The 27,781-nt window shown below is 40.8% G+C and overlaps 1 protein-coding gene and 1 long non-coding RNA gene across 3 annotated transcripts in view; one reads left to right on the forward strand and one right to left on the reverse strand.

Annotated features, from left to right (window-relative positions):
- dhrsx (dehydrogenase/reductase (SDR family) X-linked) overlaps positions 1–27,781 on the reverse strand; it is a 393,322-nt gene that overhangs the window by 158,195 nt on the left and 207,346 nt on the right. The window lies entirely within an intron of this gene.
- The window catches only part of LOC140727035 (uncharacterized), a 30,559-nt gene continuing 24,747 nt past the window's right edge, over positions 21,970–27,781 (forward strand). The window contains exon 1 of the long non-coding RNA XR_012098778.1: positions 21,970–22,022. This is a non-coding gene — a long non-coding RNA (uncharacterized lncRNA). The remainder of the gene's footprint in view (positions 22,023–27,781) is intronic.

Genomic DNA, 27,781 nt, shown 5'->3' on the forward strand with positions numbered 1-27,781 from the left:
TCATTACCAGGTGTGACAATATTCGGAATTTCAGCAACACACACAAAACGCAGGAGGAAATACTCCAGCATTTTGTGTGTGTTGCTCAGATTTCCAGCATCTGCAGATTTCTCTTGTTTGTGTTCAGAATTTCAGGATCTGCAACCCATAATTTTTATATATACATTTTACAACTAATACTCCAGTGCAGGGGTTTCCAACCTTTTTCATGTCATGGACACCTACTATTAACCAAAAAATCCGTGGGAACCTCTGCTCTAGTGTGTGAACATTATAGAAGATTGAATCAGAATTAATAAGTTGTTTACATGCTATGTTGGTGCAAGAAGCACGGAGACACATGTGGGCACATCTCAGACTGTGTTAGTCGTCAACACAAACAATGCACTTCACTGTATGTTTTGATGTACGTGTGATAAATAAAGCAAATCTCTTTCAACACCTTTGTGTTATCCGGATATCAAATTGAAGCTATAGCTATAATATATTTCCAACAATTTCTCCACCAGAACTTGTTTACCTCTAGTGATGTTCTGTGGAACAAAAAAATTAACTTTGGCTTTGGTTTTCATAGCTTAAAAAATAGTGCTTGTTGGTTAGCTAGTCATTATTATTAATACTTTAATTCTGTTCCTGAAGGACATACAGATGAAATCTTCCTGTGATTCTTTTTCCAGTGATACTTCAAGCTCTTTATTTTTGAGTGAGTAGGTGAAGCTTTACAAGAAAGCACGGTGATCTATCATCTCTAACAATGACTGCAAATTCTTCTTCCCACTCCAGCTTTAAACTTTTGTTTCCTTTTCCATACAGTACCTGCGTTTCTAATACATGATGATGTGGGGGAGTCCAAGACTAGAGAACACAGCCTCAGAATAGAAGGGCTTCCTTTTAGAATGGAGATGAGAAGAAATTTCTTTAGCCAGAGTGTGGTGAATGTGCGGAATTTGTTGCCACAGCCGGCTGTGGAGGACAAGTCACTGGATATATTTAAGGCAGACGTTGATAGATTCTTGATTCATCACAGTATGAAGGGAGACAGGGAGAATGCAGGAGATGGAAGCGGAGAGGGAAAATCGATCAGTCATAATGAATGGAGGAGCAGACTCGATGGCCCAAATGGCCTAATTCTGCTCTTATGTCTTGTGGTCGTGTGCGTCATTCATACAGGACTTCTCACACATATCCTGCAATTAGTGAGAACAGATTCAGATTCAACTTTATTTATCATATGTATATCAAAACATCGAGTGAAATAGCATGTCCGCAATGCTTAGCAGGATAACCTATAACAAACAGGTGTTATTACACTCAGAAACTGTATCCTGCAGAAGTTATCTTTAGAGAGATGGCAAGCAGACCATATCTGTTCACCACTGAACACAAACTGACCACAGACAGCGGTGTCACAGTCCGGCACTGCCACACCCAGTGCATGTTGAATGACTAGTCAGACAAAGTCACAAGTACCAAGTTTTCATTGTCATAGAGCCCCAGATACAAATTTTCCTAAGTTACAAAAGTAATACGCCAAAGGATATGTTTGCCATGAATCTCTGCAGAAATGTATTTAAACTATAAGAGAACCACAATTCATATGATAGGTTACTTTACCAATGGCATTCATTATTAAGGACCCCCGTCACTCAGGACATCCTCTCTTCTCACCAGGAGGAGGAACTGGAGCCGGAAGACACACACTCAATGTTTCAGGAACAGCTTCTTCCCCTCTGCCATCAGATTTCTGAATGGACATTGAACCTACGAATGCTACATCACTACTTTTCTTTTTATTTTTTTTTACTACTTATTTGATTTAACTATATATTTCTTACTGCAATTTACAGTAATAATGATGTTCCTATTATTATGAATTGCAATTTACTGCTGCTACATAACAACAAATTTCACGACATTTTCCAGTGATATGAACAAACACAAGAGATTCTGCAGATGCTGGAAATCAAAAGCAACACACAAAAAATGCTAGAGGAACTCAGCAGGTCAGGCAGCATCAATGGAAAAGAATGAACAGTCGGCCGTGACCCTTCCTCAGGACTGGATAGGAAAGAGTAAGAGTAAGAAGGTGTGGGGTGGAGAGGAAGAAGTTCAAGGTGGTAGATAATAGGAGAAACAGGGAAGGGGTGAAGTAAAGAGCTGGGAAGTTGATTGGCAGAAGAGACAAAAAGCTGGAGAAGAGGGAATCTGACAGGAGAGGACAGAAAACCATAGATGAAAGGGAAGGGAGAGGAGCAGCAAAGGGAGGTGATGGGCAGTTATGAAGAGAAGGAAACAGGAAGGGGGAATGGTGATGAGGGAGGCAATTACCAGAAGTTTATGCCATCAGGTTGGATTTGACCCAGATGGAATTTAAGGCGTTGCTCCTCCAACCTGAGCATGGCCTCATCCTGACAATAGACAATAGGTGCAGAAATAGACCATTCAGCCCTTCGAGCCTGCACTGCCATTTTGAGATCATGGCTGATCATCTACTATCAATACCCAGTTCCTGCCTTGTCCCCATATCCCTTGATTCCCCTATCCATAAGATACCTATCTAGCTCCTTCTTGAAAGTATCCAGAGAATTGGCCTCCACTACCTTCCGAGGCAGTGCATTCCAGACCCCCACAACTCTCTGGGAGAAGAAGTTTTTCCTTAACTCTGTCCTAAATGACCTACCCCTTATTCTCAAACCATGCCCTCTGGTACTGGACTCTCCCAGCATCTGGAACATATTTCCTGCCTCTATCTTGTCCAATCCCTTAATAATCTTATATGTTTCAATCAGATCCCCTCTCAATCTCCTTAATTCCAGCGTGAACAAGCCCAGTCTCTCTAACCTCTCTGCGTAAGACAGTCCAGACATCCCAGGAATTAACCTCATGAATCTACGCTGCACTTCCTCTACAGCCAGGATGTCCTTCCTTAACCCTGGAGACCAAAACTGTACACAATACTCCAGGTGTGGTCTCACCAGGGCTCTGTACAAATGCAAGAGGATTTCCTTGCTCTTGTACTCAATTCCCTTTGTAATAAAGGCCAACATTCCATTAGCCTTCTTCACTGCCTGCTGCACTTGCTCATTCACCTTCAGTGACTGATGAACAAGGACTCCGAGATCTCTTTGTATTACTCCCTTACCCAACTCTACACCGTTCAGATAATAATCTGCCTTCCTGTTCTTACTCCCAAAGTGGATAACCTCACACTTATTCACATTAAACACCATCTGCCAAGTATCTGCCCACTCACCCAGCCTATCCAAGTCACCCTGAATTCTCCTAACATCCTCATCACATGTCACACTGCCACCCAGCTTAGTATCATCAGCAAATTTGCTGATGTTATTTTCTATGCCTTCATCCAAATCGTTAACGTAAATGGTAAACAGCTGTGGTCCCAATACCAAGCCCTGTGGCACCCCACTAGTCACCACCTGCCATTCCGAGAAACACCCATTCACCGCTCCCCTTTGCTTTCTATCTGCCAACCAGTTTTCTATCCATGTCAGTGCCTTCCTCCCTATGCCCTGAGATTTGATTTTACCCACCAATCTTCTATGTGGGACCTTATCAAATGCCTTCTGAAAATCGAGGTACACTACATCCACTGGATCTCCCCCGTCTAACTTCCTGGTTACATCCTCGAAAAACTCCAACAGATTAGTCAAGCATGATTTACCCTTGGTAAATCCATGCTGGCTCGGCCCAATCCTATCACTGCTATCTAGATATGCCACTATTTCATCCTTAATAATGGACTCTAGCATCTTTCCCACCACCGATGTCAGGCTGACAGGTCGATAGTTCTCTGTTTTCTCGCTCCTTCCTTTCTTAAAAAGTGGGATAACATAAGCCATTCTCCAATCCTCAGGAAATGATCCTGAATCTAAGGAACATTGGAAAATGATTACCAATGCATCCGCAATTTCCAGAGTCACCTCCTTTAGTACCCTAGGATGCAGACCATCTGGACCTGGGGATTTGTCATCCTTCAGTCCCATCAGTCTTCTCATCACAGTTTCCTTCCGAATGTCAATCTGTTTCATTTCCTCTGTTACCCTATGTCCTTGGCCCATCCATACATCTGGGAGATTGCTTGTGTCTTCCTTAAGTGAAGACAGATCTAAAGTACTTATTAAATTCTTCTGCCATTTCTCTGTTTCCCATAACAATTTCACCCAATTCATTCTTCAAGGGCCCAACATTGTTCTTAACTATCTTCTTTCTCTTCACATAACTAAAAAATGCTTTTGCTATCTTCTTTTATATTCCTGGCTAGCTTGCGTTCGTACCTCATTTTTTCTCCCCGTATTGTCTTTTTAGCTAAGTTCTGTTGTTCCTTAAAAACTTCCCAATCATCTGTCCTCCCACTCACCTTAGCTCTGTCATATTTCCTTTTTTTTAATGCTATGCAGTCTCTGGCTTCCTTTGTCAACCACTGAGGCCCCTTTCCCCCCTTTGAATCCTTCCTTCTCTGGGGGATGAACTGATTTTGCACCTTGTGCATTATTCCCAAGAATACCTGCCATTGCTGTTCCACTGTCTTTTCTGCTAGGCTATCCATCCAGTCAACTTTGGCCAGCTCCTCCCTCATGGCTCCATAGTTTTCCCTGTTCATCTGCAACACTGACACCTCCGAGCTGCCCTTATCCTTCTCAAATTGCAGATAAAAGCTTATCATATTGTGATCACTACCTCCTAATGGCTCCTTTACTGCGAGATCGCTTATCAAATCCTGTTCATTACATAACACTAAATCCAGAATAGTCTTGTCCCTGGTCGGCTCTCGTACAAGCTGTTCCAAGAATGCATCCCGTAGGCACTCTACAAACTCCCTATCTTGTGGTCCAGCACCAACCTGATTCTCCCAGTTCACCTGCATGTTGAAATCCCCCATAACTACTGCGACATTACCTTTGCCACATGCCAATGTTAACTCACTATTCAACTTGTACCCAATATCCATGCTACTGTTTGGTGGCCTGTAGACAACACCCATTTGGGTCCTTTTGCCCTTACTGTTCCTTAGTTCTATCCACACAGACTCTACTTCTCCTGATCCTATGTCCCCCCTTGCAAAGGACTGAATCTCATTCCTCACCAACAGGGCCACCCCACCCCCTCTGCCCACATTTCTGTCCCTACGATAGCACGTATACCCTTGTACATTCATTTCCCAGGTCTGATCTCCCTGCAGCCATGTCTCCGTTATCCCAACAATATCATAGTTACCCATTCGCACCTGAGCTTCAAGCTCATCCGCCTTATTTCTGACACTTCGTGCATTCAGAGATAGAATTTTTAACCCATTTCTCCTCTCTCTGTTTGAATTGCTGCCTATTGTGCTTAACCCAGCTCCCCGAACTCCCATCGGGCTATACGCCCCTAGAATTTTGTAGTCCTTCCTAAATTTACTTATTCTTTCTGCACATTTAACTCCATGTTCCATCAGACCATCCCTCTATACATGTGTCCTCCTTATCACTTGTTCCGCCTCACCTTTCTCTACTACACACTTAATATTCCGGAACCGTGTAGTCCCCACCTGTCCTTTATTCTTCATCTCACTATCCTCTCTCACATTCTGGATCCCCGCCCCCTGCAAATTTAGTTTAAACCCTCCCCCAAGAAGCACTAGCAAACTTCCCTGCAAGAATGTTAATACAGCTCCAGTTCAGGTGTAAACCGTCCCTTCGGAACAGATCCCACCTTCCCTGGAACAAAGGCCAATTATCTAAAAACCTGAAGCCCTCCCTCCTGCACCATCCTCTCAGCCACGTATTAATCTTTATAATCTTTCTATTCCTTGCCTCACTCGCACGTGGCACAGGTAGCAATCCAGAGATTGTTACCCTGGAGGTCCTGCTCTTCAGCATCGCACCTAACTCCCTGAACTCCCTACGCAGGACCCCCTCACTCATCCTACCCACGTCGTTAGTCCCTACATGGACCACAACATCTGGATTCTTGCCCTCCCTCTCGAGAATAACCTGCACCCGATCTGAGATGTCCCGGACCCCGGCACCAGGGAAGCAACATACCATCCGAGACTCCCGATCTTCCCCACAAAACCTCTTATCCGCCCCCCTGACTATAGAAACCCCTATCATTACCGCTCTTTTCTCTTCCCTCCTCCCCTGCCTAGTCGAGAGTCCAACCTCAGTGCCAGAGACAGGACCACTGCAACTTGTTCCTGGTAGGTCATCCCCACCAACAGTATCCAAAACGGTATACTTATTGTTGATGGGAATGGCCACAGGGGTGCTCTGCTCTCTCTGTCTGCTCCCCCTGCCTCTCTTGACTGTCACCCATTTGCCTACCTCCTGTCTTTTTGGTGTGACTACCTCCCGATAACTCTTATCTATCTCTGCCTCTGCCTCCCGAATGATCCGTAGCTCATCCAGCTCCTGCTCCAATTCCCTAACTCGGTCTGATAGGAGCTGCAGCTGGATGCACCTATTGCAGGTGTAGTCATCAGGGACAGCTGTGTTGACCCTGACCTCCCACATACTGCATACAGAGCACACCACTGCTCTAACTGTCTCCCCCATTACTTGATCCCAGATTAGTCAGAATAAATTTTAAAAAAGTACCTACTGACGTTACCTTTTTACCTCAGAAAGCACGTACTCAGGCTCACTGATTTCCTCTCACCGAAGTCACGGACCGACATGTCGGAATGGGAATGGAAAGTAGCATTTGTTTCTGAAACATTAGTAGCTCCTTGGTCTTAATGTCAGTAAGACAAAAGAAATGACTGTGGATTTCAGGAAGTGGAAGAGAACACACACCAGTCCTTATCAACAAGTCAGCAGGTGAAGGGGTGAGCACTTTCAAGTTCCTGGGTGTCAACATCTCTGAAGATCTATCCTGGGCCCAAAATACTGATGCAATTATGAAGAAGGCATGCCAGTAGCTATATTTTATTAGTAGGAACTTGAGAAGATTTGGTATGTCACCAAAGTCTCTAGCAAATTTCTACAGATGTACCATGCAGAGTGTTCTAACTGGTTACATTACCATCTGGTATGGAGGGGTTAATGCACATGATCAAAAAAAGCTTCACAAAGTTGTCAACTTAACCAGCTCCATCATGGGCACAAGCTTCTCCACCACTGAACACATCTTCAAAAGGCAATGCCTCAATAATTAAGGACTCCATCACCCAGGAAGTGCCCTCTTCCCATTACTACCATCAGAGCAGTGGTACAGATGCCTGAAGGCACACACTCAACAGTTTTGGAACAGCTCCTCTGCTCTGCCATCGTATTTCTGAAAAGACAATGAACCCATAAACACTACCTCACTATTTTTTGTTCTCTTTTTGACCTACTTATTTGATATATATTTCTTATTATAATTTATAGTATATTTTAAGTGTTATACGGTAATGCTGCCATAAAACAACAAATTTCACGACATATGTTATTGATGATGAACCTGATTCTGATTCAGAGAGTTTACAACATGGAAACAAGCTTTTTGGCCCAACAAGTTCACACCAATCAAGATCTCCATCAAAGCTGGCCCATTTGTCCATGTTTGGCCCATATCCTTCTAAACTCTATCTATTGATGTACCTGTCGAAGTGCCTTTTAAGAATTGTCAATGACCTGCCAATTGAATACAACAATTTCCATTCACATTTTGCCTTTAACATATCTAGGAAGTTTCTGTGGACGCCTGTACAAATAGCAGCAATTCAATGTATCTGTATGCTAATATAGCATCTGCTATTTTTATCCTGAGTGAGAAGGACAGTAATGGTGTTGGTCTTCTGCCATTAGTCTGATATTGGGAGGTAGTGTGGAAAAATATCTAGCTGAAATAACCTACACCTTATGCACACATTAGAAGTGTAATCAAATACCTGGGAAAATGAAAATGCTCAGCCTTAGAATATGAGAATATATCATGGCCTACTCTCATAAATAGATGATAAGGCCATTCAGACCATTAAATCTGCTCCACTATTTGGTTATGGCTGATTTATTAGTATGGAGACACCAACACAAAGCTTACGATAGGTAGTGGATACAGCCCAGTTTATCACAAGTAAATCTCTCCCCACCACTAAGTATATCAACAAGGAATGCTGTCGCAGGAAAGCAGCATCCATCATCAAGGACTCCCAATGTTCAGGCCATGTTCTCTTTTCGCTGCTGCCATCAGGAAGGAGGTACAGGAGCGTTAGGCCCCTCATCAGCAGGTTATTTCTGGTAGTTATTACCCCTCAACCAGACTGGATAACTCAACTCACCCCATTCACTTTCAAGCATGCTGCAACTCATGTCCTCGATATTATGTTTTACTATTAATCTATAATTATTATTATTTTGTTTTTATTTCTGTATTTGCACAATTTGTAGATAGTTTTTTGTAGATTGTTTTTTGGCTGCCTTTGCTTGTGTGTAGTTTTTCAACAATTCGGTTGTGTTTCTTCATATTGACTGTGAATGCCCAAAATAAATTTAATCTCAGGATAGTATATGGTGACTGTGGAGGAAAACATTGCAAGTTAAAGATTTTGATAGACAAAGGGTTAATATTCATTTTTGAATATGGAAACCAGTTTGCAATTTAGCTTATGAGAGATATGGCCTTGGCTTTTAGCAAAGACGGCTCTTACAATAAATACTTGCAGTTGCTCATCTTGTAAAAATTAGCCTCAAGGATATGAGACAATCTGTCTGTTAATACAAAGTTGTACACAGGACTGAATTTTTAATTTTGGCTGTTGCTGTGGGTATAGCTTATCATAAGAGAAATGCATGTGATCCGAGCTTATCTTTTGTAATTCACATGGGAACTGAACAGCCTTTGCTTTTTGATTGATTTGTACCTGAATAAAAGGAGCAGCGCCCCCTGTAGTACTGGGAGTTCAAAACCCACAGTTAGCAGTTCCACTCTCCACGATATTGTGAATAAAGCTCTCTTTACTTCAACATCTGTGTCTAACTTACTTGTGATCAATTTTAATTGAAATATCTTGACAAATTAATTTCCCTAACAATGACATATATGTACAGGTTTCCCCCGCTATCCGAAGGTAGAACATTCCTATGAAACCGTTTGTAAGCCAAAATGTCAAAAAGCAAAGAAGCAATTACCATTAATTTATATGGGAAAAATTTTTGAGCGTTCCCAGACCCAAAATATAACCTACCAAATCATACCAAATAACACATAAAACCTAAAATAACACTAACATATAGTAAAAGCAGGAATGATATGATAAATATACACCCTATATAAAGTAGAAATATTGTATGTATGGTGTAGTTTCACTTATCAAAATCGGGAAGACAGCGAGCCAAAATCAATTTGGAGAAAAAAAATCGGTACGTACACACCTATGCACGTACACACAACTGCCCGCACAAGGCTCCACGGTCATGGTAGTCTTTCTCAGGGTAAACACACATATAAAGCGGGCGTCTTTTTTTCGTAAAAGCGAAAATCCTCTTTGGTTAGCGAAAACAGGTACTAATGTAGGTCTTTCGTAACAGTGAGCTGTCGTAAAGCGAGCGTTCGGAAAAACGGATCCACCTGTACTTTGATAATAAGTTTACATTGAACTTTGAACTCTCAACCCTATTCTTCTGCTTTCTCCTTGCAAAATTCAACACCCTTACTAATCAAAACCTGGCAAACTCCACTTTAAATATATCCAATGAGTTGGCCTTTACGGCCATCTGTGGCAATGAACTTCACAGATTCACTACCCTTTAACTAAACAAGTTTCTCATCTCTGTTCTAAGAAATAGAAAAACTAAAAGTAATTTTTAGCTTAAGTTCCCATTATTGAAAATTTGTCCAAACTAAAACTTGGTGTTTTGTGGAAATAAATAGCAATAAAATCAAATCCAGCTATGTCCCTTGAAAGTTAAGTATTCATTTGTCAGAATCGCCAATTTTAGTTTTGTCTTTGATTTTAAAATGAATAGATGAAAGGTCTTTAAAATTCCAACCAAATGGACAAAGAGGGTACGAATTCTACAGTTACAGGATTTAAACTGAGTCAATTGGTTCGTTGCTGCATCTGAAGCTGACTGACTTAACCCAGAAATATTACTGAGATTAGAGAATGACATCTGAATTACGATATTGAATCTGCAAAATTTTAAACACTGGTCTCACAAAGAGGAAGGACACATTACACTTCCATTAGATAGGGATGTGCAGCACAGTGGGTGATATCGTGTTACGCTCAATCCATGAAACTCCAAGAGTTCCAGAGCTCTGCTGCTGATAAAGAGAGCATATTCCAAGAAAACCTTTCACCAATCCAGGAAGACTCGGAATGCTTTTTGTCATATGATAGAATTTTAAATATTAGGGGAATTTCAGGTCAATGAAGAAAAATCTACATGAAACGCTGTTGTAGGAAAGCAGCATCCATCATCAGAGATTGCCACCACCCAAGCCGTGCTCTTTTCTTGCTGCTGCCATCAGGTAGAAGGTACAAGAGCTTCAGGACTCACACCACTAGGTTCAAGAACAGTTACTACCCCTCAATCATCAGACTCTTTAAGAAAGGGGGATAACTACACTTACTTGCCCCATTACTGAGATGTTCCAACAGCCAATGATCTTACTTTAAGGAATCTTTATCTCGTTATCTCATATTCTTGTTATATATTGATATTTATTTATATTTTCATTTGCACAGTTTGTTGTCTTCTGCACTCTAGCTGCTCTTTCATTGATTGTGTTATAGTTACTATTCTATAGTTTTGCTGAGTATGCCTGGAGCAAAAGGAATCTCAGGATTGTATATCGTGATATTTATGCACTTTGATAATAAACTTTGAACTTTGCACTGAGGTTAGCCTTTAATCACTCCTCATATGATAAGCCTTTCAATCTCAGAATCATTTTCATGAACCTCCTCTGAACCCTCTCCAATGTCAGCACATCCTTTCTTAGACACTTTGGCACTGAGATTAGCAAGGCTTCCCTGAAAGCGGGATTGCAGGTAGACGGGGTAGTGGAAGATTAAAGTGAGATTAGCTTTATACATGCACATTAATGCTATTACGGCAGCAATTCCCACCAGTGATCAGTGATCACCATTCAATTCCCATTGCTGTCTGTCAGGAGTTTGTACATTCTCCACGTGACCATGTGGGGTTCCTCCGGGTGCTCTGGTTTCCTCCCACAGTCCAAAGATGTAGGGTCATTAGGTGAATTGGTCATATTGGTGTAACTGAGGGCTCGTTGGGCCAGAAGGGTCTGTAACTATGCTGTATCTCTAAATAAATAAAATCAATACATCAAAATATACAGTGAAATGCATCATTTGCATCACTGACCAACACAGACCAAATGTGTACTGTGACGCCATGTTTCTGGCACCAACAGAACATGCATGTATTTGCTAACCCTAACCCTACGTCTTTGGAAACCAAAGCACTGGGTAGAAACCCACACGTTCACAGGGAGAACATACAAACTCTTACAGACCCTGCTGGAAATTGAACCCAGGTCACTCGCACTGTAATAGCGGTACCATGCTGCCCATAATACGGATGATAGATTGTATCATCCACAGAGTAGAGAAAATGTACCATGGCAGACAGGTGTGGCCCTACAATGGGTGGTTAAAACTGCCCAACGTATCGAAGGCACAGGCCTACCCGCCATCAGAGATATAGATACAGAAAGGTACTGGAAAAAGGCCAGCAATAGCATAGAGGATCCTGCCCACCCTCCTTATGGACTGTCTGTCCCACTTCCATCAGGGCAGAGGCTATGCAGCATCGAAAACAGGACGACCAGACTCAAAAACAGCTGCTTTCCCCAAGCCATCGGCCTGATCAACCCAAATCTCCACCCCCTACCACCACTACGTACCATAGAACCATAGAATATTACAGCACGGAAACAGGCCTTTTGGCCTTACTTGGCTGTGCCGAACCATTTTTTTGCCTAGTCCCACTGACCTGCACCCGGCCCATATCCCTCCAAACCCCTCTCATCCATATACCTGTCCAAGTTTTTCTTAAATGTTAGAAGTGAACCCGCATTCACCACTTCAGCTGGCAGCTCATTCCACACTCCCACCACTCTCTGTGTGAAGAAGCCCCCCCCCCATGTTCCTTTTAAACTTTTCCCCCTTCACCCTTAACCCATGACCTCTGTTTTTTTTCTCCCCTGGCCTCAGTGGAAAAAGCCTGCTTGCATTCACTTTATCTATACCTATCATAATTTTATACACCACTATCAAATCACCCCTCATTCTCCTACGCTCCAGGGAATAATGTCCTAACCTATTCAACCTTTCTCTTTAACTCAGTTTCTCAAGTCCCAGCAACATTCTTGTAAATCTTCTCTGCACTCTTTCAACCTTATTAATATCCTTCCTGTAATTAGGTGACCAAAACTGCATACAATACGCCAAATTTGGTCTCACCAGTGTCTTATACAACCTCACCATTACATTCCAACTCTTATACTCAATACTTTGATTTATAAAGGCCAATGTGTGACAACCCTATCTACTTGTGACGCCACTTTTAGGGAATTATGTATCTGTACTCCCCGATCCCTCTGTTCCACTGCACTCCTCAGTGTCCTACCATTTACCTTGTATGTTCTACCTTGGCTTGACCTTCTGAAGTGCAATACCTCACACTTGTCCACATTAAACTCCATCTGCCATTTTTCTGCCCATGCCTCCAACTGGTCCAAATCCCTCTGCAAGCTTTGAAAACCTTCCGCACTGTCCACTACATCTCCATATAAGATATACATATAAGACTGTAAGACACAGGAGCAGAATTAGGCCATTTGGCCCATCAAAACTACTCAGCCATTCAATCATGGCTGCTCCTTATCTCCCCTCGTCAGCTCCACTCCCCAGCTTTCTCCCCATAACCTTTGATGCCATATCTAATCAAGAACCTATCAAGAGCCTATCAAGCTGTGCCTTAAATACACCCAAGAAACTGGCCTCCACATCTGCCTGTGGTAATAGTTCCACAAGTTCACCACTCTCTAGCTAAAGAAATGTCTCCACATCTCCGATTTAAATGGACGCCCCTCAACCCTGAGGCTGTGCCCTTTTATCCAAGGTTCTCCCACCATGGGAAACATCCCTTCCACATTTACTCTGTCTAGGCCTTTCAACATTTGAAAGGTTTCAATGAGATCCCCCCCCCCATCCTTCAAAATTCCAGCAAGTACAGTCCCAGAGCTATCAAACGTTCCTCATACGATAACTCTTTCATTCCCAGAATCATCTTTGTGAACCTCTATTGAATCCTCTCCAATGCCAACACATCTTTTCTTACATGAGGGGCCAAAACTGTTCACAATAGTCAAGGTTACAGCATAAAAAGAAGTGGGCCCAACACCAATCCCTGCGGAACACCATTGGTCACTGGCAGCCAACCAGAAAAGGATTCCTTTATTCCCACTCACTGCTTCCTACCACTCAGCCAATGCTCTAACCATGTTAGTAATTTTCCTGTAGTACATGGGTGTTACATACCCGTGACACGTGACAGGGGTGTACTTGTCACGCGACAGGTGTTGAAGCTATACTGGACTTGAGGTAATGGTCTTGTGATGGTGGAGTGACGTCATTTTCCCGCCAGTAGAGGTCATGTGACAGTTTTTTTTTACAGGGTATAAAAGGAGGACCCCTCCCTGTGAGGAGGGGCAGTTCGTGGCTGGATTTGCCATTGTGACTTCATGCCACTGCGTGATCTAATATTATGATGCAGTGTGGTTGAAAGATGGAGTTTTATTTAATGCCTAAAGTTTAGAAGGTCATTGCCGGCAGTTTCTTTATAATACTGCTAGCTAAAAATCAGTGGAGAGTGAAGATCGGAGTTCGGGAGTTAAAAGATCGAGGAAAATTGATTTCGACGGTGCAACAGGTTCGACCTTGTTAGATACTCATTCAGAAGGAATTTGTTGGCTGTCTCCGTGTTAATCCCTGTGAAATAGCAGAAAGGATTGGGGTACAGTTTTGTAAAGGAAAGGTCAGTGTCTTTAAGCTGTTTCATTTTCCATCTTCGTTAATTCTTCGTGGGAAAAGTAGTTCGACTGGGAACCGCAACGACACGACGTGAAAGAGAATATAAATCATCTTAAAAAGTCTCTCCCTTAAATGGACTGTAAGCATTTTGAACTTTTGCAATACTACTTTGAAAAACTGTTTTTGCAACATCACTTTATGAACTGTTTAAGCTTCATTGCTTTAAGAACTGTTTAAGCTGCCGCACAGCAGCTGACTTCCGGTTACGTGAGTGGTTTGTTTACTTTTGTGGGTTTGTTTTTCAGTGTTTAATAAATGTTTTATTTGTTATAAAAACCCCTGCCTCACTCATATATTTACTGTTGCTGAATCCGTAACATGGGCTCTTAACTTGGTAAACATTCTCATGTGCGGCACCTTGTCAAAGACCTCCTGAAAGTCCAAATATACAACATCCACTGTATCCCCTTTATCTGTCCTACTTGTAATCTCCTCAAAGAATTCCAACAGGTTCTTCAGGCAAGATTTTCCCTTAAGGAAACCATGCTGTCTTTGTCCTATCTTGTCCTGTGTCACCAAGTACTCCATAACCTCATTCTTAACAATTGATTCCAACATCTTCCCAACCACTGAGGTCAGGCTAACTGGTCTATAATTTCCTTTCTGCCTCCTTTCTTAAAAAGTGGAGTGACATTTGCAATTTTCCAGTCCTCTGGCATCATGCCAGAATCCAATGATTTTTGAAAGATCATTACTAATGCCTGCACAATTTCTACCACTACGTCCTTCAGAAACCCCAGCATGCAGTTCATCTGGTCTGGGTGACTCAGGTCTTTCAGCTTTTTGGGCACCTTCTCCCCCTTGTAATAGTAACTACACTCACTTATCTTCCCTCGCACCCTTCAACATCTGGCACCCTGCTAGTGTCTTCCACAGTAAAGGCTGATGCAAAATATTCATTTAGTTCATCTGCCATCTCCTTGGCCCCCATTATTATTCCTCTGGCCTCATTTTCTAGTGGTCCTGTATCCACTCTCATTTTTCTTTTGCTTTTTACATACTTGACGAAGGTTTTACTTAGATATTGTTTGCAAGCTTGCCTTCATATTTCATCTTTTCCCTTCTAATGATTCTTTAAGTTGCTCTCTGTAGGGTTTTAAAAGCTTCCCAATCCTCTGTCTTTCCACTAATTTTTGCTTTGTTGTATGCCCTCTCTTTTGCTTTTACATTAGCTGTGACTTCCCTTGTCAGCCACGCTTGTACTATTTTGCCCTTTGAGCACTTCTTGGCTTTTGGAATACATCTGTCCTGTACCTTCCTCATTTTTCCTAGAAACCCACGCCGTTGCTGCTCTGCTGTCATCCCTGCCAGCATCTCCTTCCAACTTACTTCATCTGGTGTCACTTTAGGTACAGTACGTACTATCAGTCTAGGTACCAGTATATAAGTTTCTTAGAATCATGGGAAAGTACAGCACAGAAACAGGTCCCTCGGCACATCTAATCCTATTTAAATTGCTTAGTCCCACCGACCTGCACTTGTACACTGTTTTAGAGGATTATGTTTATACTTGCAATGATTGTGCTTTGTTCTTTTTATTCTGTTTTTAGGCTTATGGTGTATTTCATATGCTGTAATTATTTTATTCTCTTTTCACTTGCTTACTGAAAAATGATAGTAAGCAATCATGAATCTTGAAAATACATGAAGATGATCAACAAAAGATGATCGTGCAAACAGGGTTTTCATTTAACGTCTCAGCTGTAAGAGGACACCACAGGCCGGACAGCATTCCCACAGTCCTGCAATGAAATGTCGTCCTGGCTACCTCTGCAATGGAAGCTGAGCATACAACTACCTGACCATGAAGTGATAATGAATCAACGGTAACTTGTCTGATACCACTAGACATATTCTTGACATCCTTGCAAATAGGAGGAAGAGAACGTTAAGACAGCCATGGCAAATAGCTGATATGGTGCTCAGCAAGGACCTGATGCAGACCGGTGAGAAACAATCCCTCTGTGCTTATCCCTCATTAGTATTCTATCAATTCCTTCTCCAGAAATATGTAAGTTCATTCTGATGTGATGGGCATATTAATGTATCATTTCTGATGCCAAGTGAAAACTCAATTCTTTTTTTAAATTGAATTCAGGGATTTTTACAAATGCTTCTGAAATCACATTCTGTTCTTTCTTTTTTGTAATTAAGGACACTGTTCATTGTATAATAAATCAAATACTATTTTTATTTTGCTTGACAGCAAAGAGTTTTTCTTTAATTGTTGCTTGTGTAACTTTCAATCCCATTCCATTTTCCAGGTCAATTATAAATCAGACCCTTGTAATGTGTTAAATTAGGTTTGTAGAGATGTCGACGTCTCAGGAAAGTTAACAGAATTTAAATATTGCTTATTGAACAAATAAAAGCTGTTTGCAGTTTGTTTGCTTGACTTCTATCACGAATATTGCTTTGGATCAATGAGATCTGACAGTCAAATGTCCTGGGTCTAGTTGTTAATTTTTAGTTCTGGCACAGATGCACCGATCTCCATTGGATTAGAACATTCCATATATAGCATCTCATCCCACAAGGTACACCTTGAGGCTTCATACTATTTACCAAGGGATCACATCAGGTTCATCAGATCCATCTATAAATAAAATATTCTTCTTAACAGTATGACTTAACCTTTTGCAGACAGTTTCTAATTCATATTGTTTAATATTTGAACCAATATCATTATACTTTAAACAACTTGTTTAATACTATTAACATTGTAAATACAGTACATGCTGGTATTTATATATTTATACACATTTTATTCCATATCTGTACTTTAAGCTCTAACTTTATGTTATATCAATCTTTAAAAAGCTCAAAGTTCAAAGTAAAATTTATTATCAGAGTACATATATGTCATCAGATACAACCCTGAGATTCTTTTCCCCGTGGGCATACGCAACAAATCCATAAAATCGTAACTATAAACAGGACCAATGAAAGAGCAAGAGCACAGAAGACAACAAATTGAGCAAACACAACTATAAATAAATAGCAATAAGTAATGAGAGCATAAAATAAAGAGTCCTTAAAGTGAGCTCATTGGTAGTGGGAACACCTCACTAGATGAATGTAGTTATCCTCTTTTGAGTAAGAGCCTGATGGTTGAGGGGTAGTAACTGTTCTTGAACCTGGTGGTGCTAGTCCTGACGCACTTGTACCTTCTGTCTGATGGAAGCAGCAAGAAAAGTGCATGGCCTGGGTGATGAGGCTCTTTGATGGTAAATGCTGCTTTCCTGAGACAGCAATTCATAGTTGTTGAATGCTATTGTTTTCTGGTGCATATCATGGCAACACAACACAGCAAATTACTAATATATGATTCAGGAACAGCTTCTTCCCTGCTGCTATCTGATTTCTGAATGGACACTGAACCCATAAACACTACCTCACTACTTTTTAATTTCTATTTTTGCACCACTTATTTAATTTAACTATTCAATGTATATACTTACTGCAATTCACAGATCTGTTATTCTGTATTGCACTGTACCGCTGCCGCAAAAACAGCAATTTTCACGGCATATTCCAGTGACATTAAACCTGATTCTGATTTGGAAACAAGGAGAATAAAGTTTATCATTGATACTTCTCTTTTGACTATCAATACATTTGTTGAAAATTTAATCTGTACAATAGCGAAATGAGTTGTCCAATAAGCAATTTATGATATTCTGTATTAAGTTCAAATTCAGCCTGCACTAACTTGGTAGAATGACAATAGTACATAGGAAACAAGGAGCACACACAAAATGCTGAAAGAACTGAGCATGTCAGGGAACATCTACGGGAATGAATGAAGAGTCGATATTTCAGGCCAAGAGCTTTCATCAAGGCTAGAATGAAAGGGAGAAGAAGCCAGAATAAAAAGGTTATTCCTTTGCATAGATGCTGCCTGACCTGCTGAGGTCAGTCAGCATTCAATGTGTGTTACTCTGGATTTCCAGCGTCTGCAGAATCTTGTGTGCTATTAGAAGTTAGGAAGTTGTTCAGCATATGGTTGTGGAATTGATTTCTGCTTGATAGGTAGATGAAGGAGGTGGGGGGGGGGGGGTGCGTGGTGGGTATCAAGTACCTCGTATGGACAATGAAACATCATGCCACCTCAGTAGAGCCCACACTGTCAAAAACCTGACACATCGTTGAAAGCTGTAGCCATCACCATACTGTCGGACTTCTACTCAAAGTTCCGATGAGATGGAACTCTTTTGCATCTTCTGTTAGAAGTTTGTCCTGTTTATTATGTCCAGACAGTTCACTGTTCTAACAAGAACTCTGCACTTCCAGAGATACAAGTGTGCACATACATCATTTTCAAATGGGACCTTGGTACTGTTTCCCAAAGTCCATCGCAGTCCAATCATCACAAAAAGCTTTCCCCACCATTGACTACATCGACATGGAGCGGGGCCACAAGAAAGCAGCATCCATCATCCAGGACCCACACCATCCAGACCATGCTCTCTTCTTGTTGCTGTCATCGGGAAGGAGGCACAGGAGCCTTAGGTCCCACACCACCAGATTCAGGAACACTTATTACCTTTCTGGCTCCTGAACCAGCATGGATAACTTCACTCACCTCAATTCTGACCTGATTCCACAACCTATAGACTCACTTCTAAGAACTCTGCAACTCATGTTCTCAGTATGTATGTATGTATTTATTTATCTATCTATCTATGTACTTATTTATTATTCTAATCTTTTTTTGTATTTGCTCAGTTTCTCACTTTTGCACCTTGGTTGCTTGTTAGCCTTTGCTTGCGTGTAGCTTTTCATTGATTCTGTTGTATTTCTTTGTTCTGCTGTGAATGGTTGTGAGAAAATGGATCTCAGGGTTATATCTGGTGACGTATATGTGCTTTGATAATAATTTTACTTTGAAAGTCTAATCTGCCAAGCAATGTCAATGATTAATTTTCAACTCTATAACTTCCATAAAAATGTGATATAACAGCCTATTAGTTTTATACTGCAAAAAAAAAAATCCTGATTCATGTGCAGGCACTGGTGAAATGATAGCCACATGAGAAATTATGCTGAACAAACTAGAACACTATATTCTTAAATTGGTGAAACAAAAGGCAGGGTAAATTATGAACCGATTAAGTTTAATCAAGGAAAATACAGGTTTGCCGGCACTGTGGATAAGTACGGTAGTTCGTTTTGCAGCCAGAATCCTAAACCACTGTTGAATCCTGATACATGTTCCAAAGGTTCTTCTGAAGTCAAGAATGAGGCATCAAACATATTGCTTATGATTGCTTCACTAAATGTTACTAGGTCAAAAAATGAACAAAGAGAGAGTTGAGAGGACAATGAAAGGACAAAGAAAATAGCAGTTGTGGTTTTCTCATACTTAGACTAGAGATAACACAAATTCCAGTGATAACTATTAACCTATAAAAGAGCCAAATTAAAGTGGAGTGACACCTGCTGCAGAAACTAAATTCCTAGAAAAATGCATAAGCAAATCTACCATAATTACCAGAAAATTCACTAAAAAATTACATGCATATTATGATTATATAAAACTACAAGCAAGCATAGGAAAGTTGAACGACAAGAAGAATTAAGTTTCTACACCCTAATCAAACACCACTTACACGAGCTTGAATTCTAATATTTTAGTTGGTGAGAATAAATACAAGTAATTAAATAAATCTACAAATCAGATAACCAGATAAGGGCAATTAGAACTGGACAATAAATACCAGCATTGGCACTAATGTCAAAATATCAGAGATGAATAAAGACAGAAAGGAGACAATTCAGCATGTTTTGCCAATACTGGGTCTTCAAAGTATAAAACAGTTAGTCTCCTGAATTGTATTTTTCCTTATGCCCTGCAATTCTACTCTTTTGTATATTTATCCATTTCCTTTCTTACGGCTGCATTTGGATTGTTGCATTTCAAGTCCTAATCATTCATTCATTGCAAGCTAATCTTGTGTCTGTGGTCTTCTGCTGCTGTAGCCCATCCACTTCAAAGTTCAACGTGTCGTGCGTTCAGAGATGCTTTTCTGCACATCACTGTTGTAACATGTGGTTTTCTGAGTTACTGTCGCCTTCCTGTCAGCTTGAGACCATTCTCCTCCGACCTCTTTCATTAACAAGGCATTTTTGCCCATAGAACTGTTGTTCGTTTAATGGTTTTTTTTTTCCATGCCATCCTAGAGCCGGGATTTCCAACCTTTTATATGCCATGGACCGATAACATTAAGAAAGGGGTCCATAGACCCCAGGATGGGATCCCCTGCTCTAGAGAATGTTGTGCAGGAATATCTCAGCTGTTTCTGAGATACTCAAATCACCCTGTCTGGCACCAACAACCATTCCATGGTCAAAGTCACTTAGATCAAACTTCTTCCCCATTCTGATGTTTGGTCTGAACAACAACTTGACCTGCATGCTTTTTATACATTGGCCTGCTGCCACATGATTGGTTGATTAGATATTTGCATTAACAAACAGGTGTACAGGCGTACCTAATAAAGACACCACTGAGTATAACACCTCAGTAGAGGTAAACACAAATAGTAGGATTATTGTACAAGTTGTTCACTAATCTGCTTTGCTAAACCAGTCTGGTCTTCATGGAATCCCAGACTGATCAATAAAGTGATTCTGCAGTTCATAAGAAATTAAAGAGAATATTGGATGAGGCTAATTCAGATGAGTTTGAAGCCATGGATGAGTTATATGCAAAGCAAAAAAAAAAAATGCAGATGCTGGAAATCTAAAATAAAAACAGAATGCTGGAAATCATCAATGGGGAACGGAACAGAATCAACACTTCACAGCAGCAGCCTTTTGCCATAAGTTGTCTGACCAGTTGAGAATTTCAAAGTTCAAAGTAAGAGTGAATTGATTATCAAAGTCGCCATATACCCCCTTCAGATTTATTTTCTTGCAGCATTTTCTGTTAATACTTCACATACACGCTCTCTTCTTGCTGCTGTCATTGCGAAGAAGGTAGAGGAGGCTCAGGATTCACACCAACAGCTTCAGGAGCAGTTATTACCTCTCAACCTTGAATCAAAGAGGATAGCTTGACTCAACTCTGTTATGATTATAATTCTATGGATTTATTGAGTACGCCCACAAGAAAATGAATCTCAGAGTTGCATACAGTGACGTTTGTGTATTTTGAGAATAAATTTACTTCGAACTTTGAACATATTGACAGACCAAGCAGAGGTGACAAATTTCCTTCATGAAAGTCTAGCCACTTTGTTGTCACTATAACTGAGGTGAGTTTTATATTCCAAAATTATTTAATTCAATTAATTTTAATTTAATAATTCCCACCCTGCTATAATAGAATTTGAACTCGAGGCTCCAGATCAATCATCCAGATTTGTGGATTACTCATGCAGACACTGCATGAATAATGATCAGTAGCAAGATTCTTCAAGGTTTCAGTGCAGGTGCCATCTAACCTTGGGTCAAATTGATACTTCGGGTTGGACTGAAGCGGCGAGGCCCAGGTCTGAGAGTGAGAAATGAACCTATGCTGATTTAAGCACAGAACCAGATTTAAAAGACCAAGGCGTCGAGGCTGAGGGCAAAGGATGAACCGGTGTTCAGCTCACGACTCCATGAGGCTTTATTGGCCTCTGCGGCCATCAGGCTCCTGAACTGGCTGCTTGCCTGCAGACTCACTTTCAGGGACTCTGCTTCATGTTCTCTGTACTATTTGTTTATCTTTTTATTGTTTGCACGATTTTTTTCTTTTTTCCCACATTGGATATTTGATGATCTCTGTTCTGTGTGTGTGTGTGTGTTCATGGACTTTATTGTGTTTCTTTGGTTTGTGGCTGCCTGCAAGAAGATGAACCTTAAGTTTGCATTTGATAATAAATGTACTTTAAACTTTAATATTTAATGTTGTGTTCTTTAGGTGAACAAGAAGATACCTTCACAAGCAAAATACACTAGTGAAATTTAAGAGACTACTAGACAGGTATATGAAGGAATTTAAGGTGGGGGGTTATATGGGAGACACAAGATTGTGGGCCGAAGGGCCTGTACTGTGCTGTACTATTCTATGTTTTGAAATGCTACAAGGACTCAGCAGGTCAAGCAGCGTCTATGAAGAGGAATAAACAGTCAGCATGTAGGATGGAGACACTTCCATCACAGCCTGAAATGTCAACTGTTTATTCTTCTCCATGATGCTGACTGACCTGTTGAGTTCCTCCAGCATTTTCTTACTCTGGATTTCCAGCAGCTGAAGAATCTTTGTGTTTAGCATCGACACAAGTGCTACATTATGCAGCGAGGCAAAAGCTTCCCTTGTTTCAATTTGATGCAAAGACATCAGCAATCACCATTCACTTCACCCATAACATCCAATTATATTCTTTGTGTATTAACTTCAGTCAGAATCAGATTAGAAAGCACAAACAGTATGTAAAGTTCCAGTGAGGCAGTGGTTTTCTATTGAAAAGGTTGCATTGGTAGATAGTGAGGGCAATTGGTATTGATTCATGCAAACACAAATTTGATAGATTTTCTTTTCAGAAACTAACATTAGTTAGTTTTGGGCGCCACGGTAATGTAGCGGTTAGTGCATTGCTGTTACAGTCAGGGCGTTCCAGATTCAGTGTTCAACCCTGGTGTCGTCTCTAAGGAGTTTGTACATTCTCCTAGTGAACCACGTGGGTTTCTTCCGGGTGCTCCAATTTCCTCTCACATTCCAAAGGCGAAAAGTTAGAAGACTAATTGATCATTGTAAATTATCCTGTGATTAGACCAGTGTTAAATAGGTGGGTTACTAGGCAGTGTGACTCACTGGGCCAAAAGGGCTCGTTTCATACATAATAAAAAAATAAAATTATGATTAACATCGTAGTGCAAAATTTGGATAATTTATACATTCTTTGATAATAAATATATTCTGAAATCTTTATTGTAAAAGAGGTACGTTCAGGAGTGTTGACCTTGACTGTGGTGGGATGTATCTTCAAACTTCTGCATACTCTGGCCAATGGAAGTAAATGTGATGGAGTGTGAGGGATCTGTGATTACATTGATTGTTTTCCTGAGGCAGTGGTGAGTGTCGACAGAGTAAATGGAAGGGAGGCTGCTTTACATGATAAACTCAGCTGCATTCACAGCTCTCCACAATTCTTTGCGGCCTTGCCCTTCAAATCCAGGTACTGAGCATCACTGGCATGAGCAGCATATATTGCCTTTCTCAAATAGAGTCATAGAAAAGTACAGCACAGAAACAGGCCCTTTGGCCCATCTAGTCCATGCCAAACCATTTAAACTGCCTACTCCCATCAACCTGCACCAGGACCATAGCCATCCTACCCTAACCATCCACGTACCTATCCAAACATCGCTTAAGCATTGAAATCAAGCTCGCATGCACCAATTGTGCTGGCATCTCACTCCACACTCTCATGACCATCTGAGTGAAGAAGTTTCCCCTCATGTTTTCCCTTCAACTTTTCACCTTTCACCTTTAACCCATGACATCTGCTTGTCGTCCCACCCAACTTCAGTGGAAAAAGCCTGCTTGCATTTCCCTTATCTTTAAGCCTCATAATTTTATATACCTCCATCAAATATCCCATCGATCTTCTACATTCTAAGGCCACTGCAAAATTTCCCTAATTTGCAGGTGAGTTCTGAAATCTGGGAAGAATTAATGACAATGTTCACACTTCTTACTGAGTTGATAATACAATCTGTACCTAATAATGTGGCCACTGTGCTGCTCTCACTCACAAAGGCTTTCAGAGAGCATTAAGGCAGAGTGATAGGATCTCTGTGTGAAACCATTGTACCAATTCCATGATACTCATATTCCATAGTCATCCAGAGAAACAGTATGGTTCAAAGTTCAGATTTCAAAGCAAATTTATTATCAAACTACATGTACATTATCAAACTACATAGGTATTTCTTATACCTAATAATGTAGCCACTCAGTGAATGTTTGTGGTCTTCTGCTGCATCAACAAGGTTCGACGTGTTGTGCATTCAGAGATGCTCTTCTGCACACCACCGTTGTAACACATGGTTACTGTCAGTTTGAACCAGTCTGGTCATTCTCCTCTGACCTCACTCATTAACAAAGCATTCTCACCCACAGAACTGCCACTCTCTGGATTTTGTCTTTGTTTTTGCTTTGCTATTCTCTGTAAACTCTAGAGTCTTTGTGCATGAAGATCCCAGGAAATCTGAAATATTTCAAACCACCCTGTCTGGTACTAGCGTCCATTCCATTATCAAAGTCACTTAGATCACATTTCTTCCCTATTCCGATGTTTGGTGTGAACAACAACTGAACTTTTTGACCAGGTCCGCATGCTTTTGTGCATTAAGCTGCTGCCACATGATTGGCTGATTAGATAGTTGCAGAAAGAAGCAGGAGTTTAGATGTACCCAATATAGTGGCTAGTGGTAATCAATTTTTATTGGCGCAAGATAGAAAGCATCCTATCCAGATGTATCAAGGCTTGGTATGGCAACTGCTCTGAATGGGGCTACAAGAAACTGCAGCACATCACAGAATCTAGCCTCCCCTCCATGGACTCTGTCCGGACTTCTCACTGTCTCAGTATAGCAGCCAGGATAATAAAACATCCCACCCATCCCAGGCATTCCCTCTTCTCTACCCTCCCATGGAGCAGAAGTTACAAAAGCCTGAAGGCACATATCCCCAAGCTCAAGGGAGCTACTATCAAACTGTTAGTATGACTATTGAATTCTAGTACAACCTTGAGATCTCCCTTGCTATACCCTTGCCCCCATTGTCTGCCTGCACTGTAACACTACACTCTGCCCTCCGTTATTGCTTTTCCCTATACCACCTCAATGCACAATTGCGATGAAACAGTGTAATGGATTGCATGCAAAGCAAAATTTTACACCATAGATCAGTGCATAGAGTCCTGTGCGTGTGTGCGTGTCTATGTACATATTGCTGTTTTGCCCAAGATTGTTGTACAGTATTGTAGTAATTTCGTGTATTGCATTCGACTACTGCCGCAAAACAAAAAAAAAACAAATTTCATGACACATGTGAGTGATGAATAACCTGATTCTGACATGGGTCTCTGTTATGTACTGAGAGTGGGAAGGAGGCAGGGAGAGGGGAACCATGGTTGCAAAGAGGGGAGGGAGTGGAAAGCACCAGAGGGACATTCTGTAATGATCAACACACCAATTGTTTGGAATCAAATGACCTTGTCTGGTGTCTCAGGGATGGGTATGTCTCCACCCATACCATCCCCCACCCCTCCTGTGGCGCTCCACCCTCACCATTCCAAACATTCTTTGCTCCCATCTGATTTACAAACTTGCTCTTCACTCCATGTTGTCAAATACAGTACTGTGCAAAAGTCTTAGGCACCCTAGCTAAAATGTATGCCTAAGACTTTTGCACAGCACAGTATGAGAATAATAATCCAATTATCAATTTAGAATGTGAGAATAAAAAATGGTGTTAATGTAGGATTCAAAACTCAGTGGGCCGAAGGCCTTGTTTCGATGCTGTATTGCTGCTATAAATCCATGACTATATTGCCTGTGTTGTTTGTTGATGTCTCACTTTAATTTATAATGATTTGCAAGTTAACCAGTAAGAGAAATGAACAAAATTATTTTTTAGTAATTGCTACAGAACAATACAACTCATTATTTAGGGCTCACATTCACCGTTCCACCAACATCTCATAGTTCAGGCAGCATTTCACTTATAGATGAGAGCCTGTCATCAGATGAATATTTCATCACATCACTGCAAGGTGAAAACAATTGCAATGCGACTCTTTTTTTGTGTGTTTGGATTTGAAAACTATTTCAAATCATATCAAAGTAAAGAAAACAAGCCTTGGATTTATTTAAGACCAGAAAATGTTGAGAATACTCAACAGGTCAGGCAGCATCTGGAGATAGGGGAACAAGATTAATGCTTCAGGTAATGACTCAGCATCAGAACACTTCATCAAGTTGTTTTTACTCTACGTAGCACGCTACCTGACAGGATATCCTCCATCCTGTCGTGAAAGGGGCAAAACAGTATGCACGATCGCTCTCAGCACCAGCAATCACTACTCAGGATCTGATTCCCACTGCCGTCTTTAAGAAGTTCGTATCTTCTCCCCATGATTGCATAGGTTTTCTATGGGAGCTCCAATTTCCTCCCACATTCCAAAGATGTACAGCTAGGGTGGGGTTAGTGGGCTGAAGGCTGTCAGCACATTCTCGGATTGTATTGGTCATTGAGTGAAAACAGCACATTTCACTGCATGTTTCGATGCACATGCAAAGTTCAAATTCAAAGTAAATTTACTATCAAAATACATATATGTCACCATATTCAACTTTGAGATTCATTTTCTTGTGGGCATACTATAGAATAACAATTATAACAGAATCAATGAAAGACTGGAACAACTAGGATTCAACCAGAGTGCAGAAGACTGTGCAAATACAAAAATAAATAAATTGATGACGATAAATAAATAAAAAAAACAAACAAACAAGCAAGCAATCAAGCAATAAATATCGAGAACATGAGATGAAGAGTCTTTGAAAGTGAGCCCATTGGTTGTGGGAGCATTTCAAAGATGGGACAAGTGAAGTTATCCCCTTTGGTTCAAGAGCCTGATGGTTGAAGGGTAATAATTGTTTCTGAAACTGGTGAGACATGGGGCTCCTGTATTATCTTCTTTATTGCAGCAGTGAGAAGAGAGCATGTCCTGGATGGTGGGAGTCCCTGATGATGGATTCTCCTGGGGGTGAGGGTATGGATAATGAATGCTGCTTTCCTTTGACAGCATTTCATGTAGATGTGCTCAGTGGTGGGGAGGACTTTACCTGTGATGCACTGGGCCGTATCCACTACTTTTTGTACGACTTTCCATTCAACGGTATCAATGTTTCCATACCAGGCTGGTATAAACCTGGCAATATACTCTCCATCACACATCTATCGAAGTTTGTCAAAGTTTTAGATGTAGCTAATCTTTAACTTTATCTTTATCTCTCTATTTCAGGGTGATGATATTCCATTTTAACCCTTCACCCAGGTGCTTATATAGAGCACCTTTCATTGCAGGATATTCTCCAATTCTAACATAAATGTCATGTATTTACCATACATTGGAGGAAATGTTGCAGCTAATTTATACAAGGTCCAAAACAGAAGCACTGATATAAAGAAAGCTACAAAAACTAAAGTGAAAGTTCATTGCAACATTTTAAACGTTTTTATAAAAAATAGAATACATGCAATTTTAATTAAATAAACCAAAAAAAAATCTAATTACCAGCAAAATGCTTGGCACCAATAGATCAGCTTCTGTCAGCTAGCCAAAGAAATCAGTCAAAGTACATTTATTATCGAAGTATGCATACTTTATACAACCTTGAGATTTCTCTCCTCACCAGCAACCACAAAACAAAAAAACAAAAAGAATCATTAAAACAGAAGAAGACCGTTAAACAAGCAACGTGGGGTGAGAGAAAATGAGACAGATAACAGTAAGCAAATTGCATAGGGAGCTGAAATTCACAAAAGTGACTCCATGGCCACCTCAGAAGCCAATCACAATTACTGAGTTCAACATATACAATGCGCTGGAGGAGCTCAGCAGGTCAGGCAGCATTTATAGATGGGAATGAACAGTCTACATTGCAGGCCAAGAACATTGATCAGGCCCAAAACATCAACTGTTCATTCCCATCCATAGATGCTGCCTG

Source organism: Hemitrygon akajei, chromosome 4, assembly GCF_048418815.1.
Source record: "Hemitrygon akajei chromosome 4, sHemAka1.3, whole genome shotgun sequence".
Taxonomy (NCBI): domain Eukaryota; kingdom Metazoa; phylum Chordata; class Chondrichthyes; order Myliobatiformes; family Dasyatidae; genus Hemitrygon; species Hemitrygon akajei.